At 44.9% G+C, this 6,658-nt stretch overlaps 1 protein-coding gene across 1 annotated transcript in view; it reads right to left on the reverse strand.

The window, feature by feature from the left end:
• The window catches only part of Alpk2 (alpha kinase 2), a 124,125-nt gene extending 123,240 nt beyond the window's left edge, over window positions 1-885 (reverse strand). The window contains exon 1 of the mRNA XM_021151041.2: window positions 484-885. The gene's annotated coding sequence lies outside the window, so the exon portion shown is untranslated. The remainder of the gene's footprint in view (window positions 1-483) is intronic.
• Between the last annotated feature and the right edge of the window lie 5,773 nt (window positions 886-6,658).

Genomic DNA, 6,658 nt, shown 5'->3' on the forward strand with positions numbered 1-6,658 from the left:
TGGCTTTCAGGCAACTTGATCTAGCACAGCACACTGCTGCCCACCTAGAAAGCTAACTTTTGAACAAACTGTTCAGACACCTAGGGCTAGTATCCACTGAATATCTGCCTCAATTCTTCAAGCTCGCAGTGGTTATGATCTTCATTTATAAATCGATCCTTTGAGACATTTTTGTTTGTTTGTTTGTTGTTTCTAGCTGTTAAGACAGATGTGATGTGAAAGGAACAATTTGAACCACTGGCAAACCAAAATAAACAAACATTTAAAAATGTGCCTGCGTTTCATTTGTGGTCACGGGGGACTTGACACATGACCGTGGGCACTTGACCACATTAAAGCCCTATACATGACAGTATCCCATTCAGCCTTGGTCTGTTTCAGAAAGAAACAACCTGCTTTGTTCTCTGTTATAGAAAATGTCAATGGTGATATATTTAAAGCACAGTCAATCCTTGTTAAAAACCCGAAGGTCTCCATACTTACTTTTCAATACAGTTTATCCGAGAGGCGTTATTGGAGGGCTGGCTCGTTGTTGGGGTCCCCTGGCTGTATGTGAAGCATTGATTAGATGTCCTTCTGTCCTTGTCCCCTGACAGGGACTCAAATTCAAGGTCTTGTCCACAAACAGATCAAAGCGCAGTTGGGTCTGTTTCAGAAAAAACTCATGTCTTCCTAAGAGGGAAAAGTCCGTGCCCAAGCAAGCTCTGGAAGAAGAGCTTGTTTTGCCTGCCCTTGAATGAACTAGGTCACTGCTGAAGCTGGAGAATATTTTTTAGCATCACTGTGATGAAACTTGAGGGCCTGTTTCTGCAGTAGGTGCGACACTTGTTGACACTGCCTGCCGCCGGAGAGGCCCTGGCAAAGGGACTTGATGAAACCCAGTCCCAGGGAGCTGAAATCCAGAGGAGTTGTCACTGACAGGCTGCTGGGGACAGGCGGCTCTCTGCAAAGCCCATGCAGGACCATGACTTAATTGCTCTCCTCTAAGGAAAGCAGACACAGGGAGGGAATCAGTCATTGGCAGTCATGGTAGGAAACCCCCAGGGAGGGTGGAGGGGTGGTGGAAGTGAGAGCTCGAGTGTTGTTCATTTAGAAATGGCACTGGGTCTTCCTCTGAGCAGAAGAAACAGAAGATCAGATCCCCTCCCCCACCAACCCTTCCTCTCTTCTTATTTTGGCTGCAGTAGTAAGGAAAAAGAGAAAGGCTAAATGTAGTGGTACGTGCCTATAATTCCAGCACTCAGTAAGCCAAATTGGAAGTATTGTCACAAGTTCAAGGACAGCCTGGGCAACTTAGAAAGACCTGTCTGGAAACAAAAACAAAACAGGGCAAATAACAAGAAAAAAAGGAGTACATCCCAGAACTTTGGGGAAAGAGGCAGAAAATTTTGAGGAATTTGAGGCTATTCTCAACAACATGATGAGTTTAAGGCCAGTCTGGGCTATATGAAACCTCATCTTAAAAACAGTCAGGACTCACAGAAAAGACCTAGTGTACCTGTCCTCTGAGAGGCTCCACCCAGAAGCTACCTGAAACAGATGCAGAGACCCACAGCCAAACATTGGTCCAAGCTCAGGAAATCTTGTGGACGAGTTGGGGGGAAGGATAGAGGGAGTTAAAGAAGATAGATAGGGACTCCACAAGAAGACCAACAGAGTCAAGTAACATGTACCCTTGGGGGCTCTCAGATCCTGAACCACCAACCAAAGAGCATATACAGGCTGGACCTAGGCCCCCAGACATATGTAGCAGATGTGTAGCTTGGTCTTCACAGTTCCCCAACAACTGGAGCAGGCACTTACCCTGACCCTGTTCCCTGCCTGTGGATTCTGCTCTCCTAACTGAGCTGCCTTGTCTAGCCTCAGTGGGAGAGGGTGTGCCTAGTCCTGCATAGACTTGAGGTACCATGGTATGGGTTCCTTGGAGGGGGAACCTCCCCGTTGTCCAAGGTGAAGGGGAGAGATCTTGGTGGGGGGACTGGGAGGAGGGGGGATTTGATCGGGTTGTAAAGTTAATAAATAAATTAATGGGAAAAAAAACAGTCAGGCAATGGGGTACATACCTTTAATCCTAGCACTTGGGAAACAGAGATAAACAGATCTCTGTGAGTTTGGGCCAGCCTGGTTTATATAATGAGTTCCAAGGCAGTCAGGGTTATATAGAGACCCTATCTCTAAAGAAATAAACAAATAAACAAATTTAAAAAAAAAAAATCAGGAGAAACCATAGAAAAATACCACAGGGCCTAGTCCTGTTTGTCAGCAATTGTTCCTGTTTCATAGTTTATAACGTGGGCATTTCTTTGAATTTTGTTCAAATCCAAGAAAGGACATGGAAAATCCAGCGGCGGCCTTCGGTAAGTCCCCTTGCCTCACTACAAAAATATTTTAATGCTTGATACCTGGAAACTGACTAGCTAGAAGGAAACCTCTCATGAGACAGAGATGGCTAAAATTAGCTCCTCTAAGTGGGTGACTTTGAAAGGGACATGACTTCACTCTGTGGCGAGCACTGTACTCCTCAAAAGCAGTGCCTGTGTGCATGCCTCGGTGTGTGCCTCCATCTTCTTGGCAGAAGATATTCACAGGGAAAAGAAAAAAAAGTCACTGTGACATTATTAAATATCAAGACATGGCTTGTACATCTGATGGACTCTGTTTGTCAGTTTTTAATCTGCACATGAGAAGGAAGATAGTGAAAACTGAAAGTAACTCTGAAATAACACCCATCCCCTTGCAGACACACCCGTGAAATGAGTGAGGCTGCAGAGAAAAAAAAAAAAAAAAAAACAAATCCCTGGGACTGTAGATATCAGCTCCTTTCAGGTATATCTGGGGGTCTTCTCAGCTTAAAGTGTGTTCCAGAGAAGAGGAGAAAAAGGAGTGGGTGGTGGGGGGACCCTCTAGAAAGTACCAGAGACCCAAGAGGTGAGAGACTCTAAGGACTCAATGAGGTGACCTTAACCAAAATGCCCAACCCTGGGGAGAGGGAACATGAAGAGACCACCTCCGGTAGATAGACAGGGCCTCAAACAGAGGGACAAAGTTACTAATCCACAGTCAAAATTTATGACCCAGAACTGTTCCTGTCTAAAAGAACTGCAGGGACAAAAATGGAGAAGAGACTGAAGGAAAGATGGCCCAACTTGGGATTCATCTCATGGGAGGGCACCAAGGCCTGACACTATTATGATGCAATAATGTGCTTACAGATGGGAGCCTAGAATGGCTGTCCCCTGAGAGGCCCTACCAGCAGCTGACTGAGACAGACACAGATACTTACACCCAACCATTAAATTGAAGTCGGGGACCCCTATGGTTGAATTAGAGGAAGGATTGAAGAAGCTGAAGGGGAGAGTGACCCCACAGGAAGACCAGCAGTCTCAACTTATCCAGACCCCAGCAAGCTTCCAGAGACTGAGCCACCAACCATGAGCATACACAGGCCAGTCCGAGGCCCTGGCACAAACATAGCAGAGGTCTTCCTGGTCAGGCCTTAGTGGGAGAAGATGAGCTTAATCCTTGAGAGACTTGAGGCCCCAGGGAAAAGGGAAGCCTGGTAGGAGGAGCACCCTCTAGGGAGCAAGAGGGAGGAGGAATGGGATGAGGGACTGTAAGAGGGGGAACAAAGAGCAGGAGCAATGATGGGAATGTAAATAATTAAAATGATAAAAATTGAAAAAAAAAACAGGGATGAAAAGGAAATGGGACAAGAAAGAATAAACAAACCGAGCCATTGAGACGGCTCAGTGGGCAAAGTCATCTGTCCTCAAGCGTGACCACCTGAGTCTCATCCTGGGACTCACTTGGTAGAAGGAGAGGACCAATCCTGCAGGTCATCCTCCAACTTCTGTGTGTGCTGTGGGCACATGCACACATACACACTAAATACATAAGTAAATAAATCTACTAAAAAACTTAAGAATAAGCAAATGCCAGGGCTGCAGCGACAGCTCAACAGTTAAGAGCACTCACAGCTCTTCCAGAAGACCCAGGTTCAAATCCCAATACCCACATGACAGCTCATAAATATCTGTCCCTCCAAGATCTGACACCCTCACACAGATATCCATGCAGGCAAAACACCAATACACATAAAATAATTTTTTTTTGAAAACCACAAAGCACAAAAACAACAAGATCAAGAGGAGGAGGAAGAGGAGGAGGAGGAAGAGGAGAAGAAGAAAGAGGAGGAGAAGGGGATGAGAAGGAAGAAACAACAAATATCTAACAAACAGCAGGAGATAAAACCAAAAGGGAACAAATGGCCCAAAGAAGATATCAATAATAGGATGTGGTTACAAAAGAAGACGTGCACAGAGTTCTTATGTGGGATGAAATTCACTCTAAGGCTCACTTTTGCTTCAAGGCCAATTCTTTGAATTCCTAGTATCTGTCTCCTAGTAAAATGAATGTCATGCCATAAACATCTGCAAACCCCATGTTTACTTCAGTGGTATTCACAATGACCCAGTTATCAAATCAGCCTACATGGTCCTCAGCAGATGAATGGATAAGAGACACGGCATGTATGTACGCGATGGGCTAGTCATTCACCCATTCAAAACAAAGTTATGTTGTTGGCAGGAAAATGAATGGAAGTGGAGATTACTGTGCGAGATAGGCGAGTCTCACAAAGACAAGGAGGATGGTTAATCATTGTCATCTTGACTGGACTTAGACCTCAACACCTCTGGGCGTGGGTGAGGGTATTTCCGGAACACTCTGCCAAGGCTGGAAGACGATCCTGAATGTGGGCAGCGGCGCTCTACGAACTAGGGTTCTGGAACGAACAAACACGAGAAGGCTCGCCCAAGCAGTGGATTATCATTCCCTCTCTGCTTCCTCACTGCGGACAGCATGTGACAGCACGTAACATGCTGCCTCAGGTACCTGCTGCCTTGCCTCCCTAGACATCGTGGGTAAATCCGCTCCAGGCATGCGCCCAAGCAAACCCTGCCCGACTTAGTCTGCTTCTTGCCTGGTTTTTTGATCGCAGTCACTAGGAAAGTAGCCAACACAAAAAGCATCATATATTTTCTGTCACAGGTGTAATCGGGCATGTTAGATTATTGTCAACAAGCTAGGGTCATTTGGGAAAGGGGATTCTCAATTGAGAAAGTGCCGCTGTCTAGTTGGCCTGTAAATATGTCTGTGGGGGGCGGACTTTGATTAATGATTGATGGGAGGGGGTATACAGTCCACTCTGGGCAGTGCCATCTCCAGTGAAGGTGGGTTTTTTGTTTTTTTGTTTTTTTGGGTTTTTTTCCCTACACAGGGCTTCTCTGTGTAACCCTGGCTATCCTGGAACTTGCTCTGTAAGACCAGGCTGGCCTTGAACTCAGAGATCTGCCTGCCTCTGCCTCCCAAGTGCTGGGATGAAAGGCGTGCGCCATCATTCCCAGCCAGGGAAGGTAGTCAGTCGTATGCAGTATACATAAAACAGACTGAGCAAGCGTTGGAAGCAAACCAGGAAGCAGGATTCCTTATGGCCTCTGCTTCAGTTCCTGCTTTCAGGTTTCTGCCTCGCGTTCTTGCCCTGGCTTCCCTCCGTGGTAGATTTTGGAAACTGTGAGATGAGACAAACCTTTTCCTCCCAGATTGTTTATGGTCATGGCGTTTATCACCTTGAACTACAGCAGGTGAGCCGGGAAACAGAGGCAGCACTATTAAAGATCAGGAAGGTGGAGGAACAAAAAACATGAAATAGAACAGATGAGGAAGTCAGCGTACTTATAAGAGTGTATAGAAATGTTATACTAAAGCCCATTGCTTTGTGCAATTTGTATACTAATGAAAGGAAAGTTTAATGGATGAAGCTGAAATACATGTGTGTGTGTGTGTGTGTGTGTGTGTGTATGTGTGTGTGTGTATGTATATGTGTGTGTGTGTGTGTGTGTGTGTGTGTATATATATATATATATATACACACACATATACAGGTATACATGTATATATTAGATCTGACAGCATTTGCTTCGTTATTCGTGCCATCAACCCACAGATACTAGAAGTTCTGTTTTAGTCACAGATTTTAGAGAGCATGGATACACAAAAGTCAGAAACAGAAACCATGGATTTAAGCCCTGTCTGGCCAGGACATTTAGTCTGAATTTTCAGTGTTTACTCAGTGGAAAGATGGAAGAAGTCAGAGCTTGACGAGGAAAAGGAGGGGCCTCTATGTTTTTATTACATTTTTAAAAAATCAAGTTTGTGATTAAAAATAAAAAAATAAAATATTCAGCCCCACTCCACGTAAAGCAGAATGGAATATAAGAAAATGTGTCTCAATGCTCCGCTCCTGAAGCTATAAGCCAGCAGTTCTCAACCTGCAGGTTACCACCCCTCTGGGAGATAAATGACCCTTTCACAGGGGTTGCATGTCACATCCTACATATCAGATACACACAGTACAATCCACAGCAGTAGAAAAATTACAGTTATGAAGGAGCAATGAAAGTAATTTTATGGTTGGGGTCACCACAACATGAAGGATATTAAAGGGCCACAGCATTAGGAAGGCTGAGGACCACTGCGTAAACTAAAGAAAACTCTTTCATTTGTAGGGAGATGCACTTCTATTGTGGACAGTTAGAAATAGGGAGATGCACTTCTATTGTGGACAGTTAGAAATAGGGAGATGCACTTCTATTGTGGA

This window comes from Mus caroli, chromosome 18 (assembly GCF_900094665.2).
Source record: "Mus caroli chromosome 18, CAROLI_EIJ_v1.1, whole genome shotgun sequence".
Classification (NCBI taxonomy): Eukaryota; Metazoa; Chordata; class Mammalia; order Rodentia; family Muridae; genus Mus; species Mus caroli.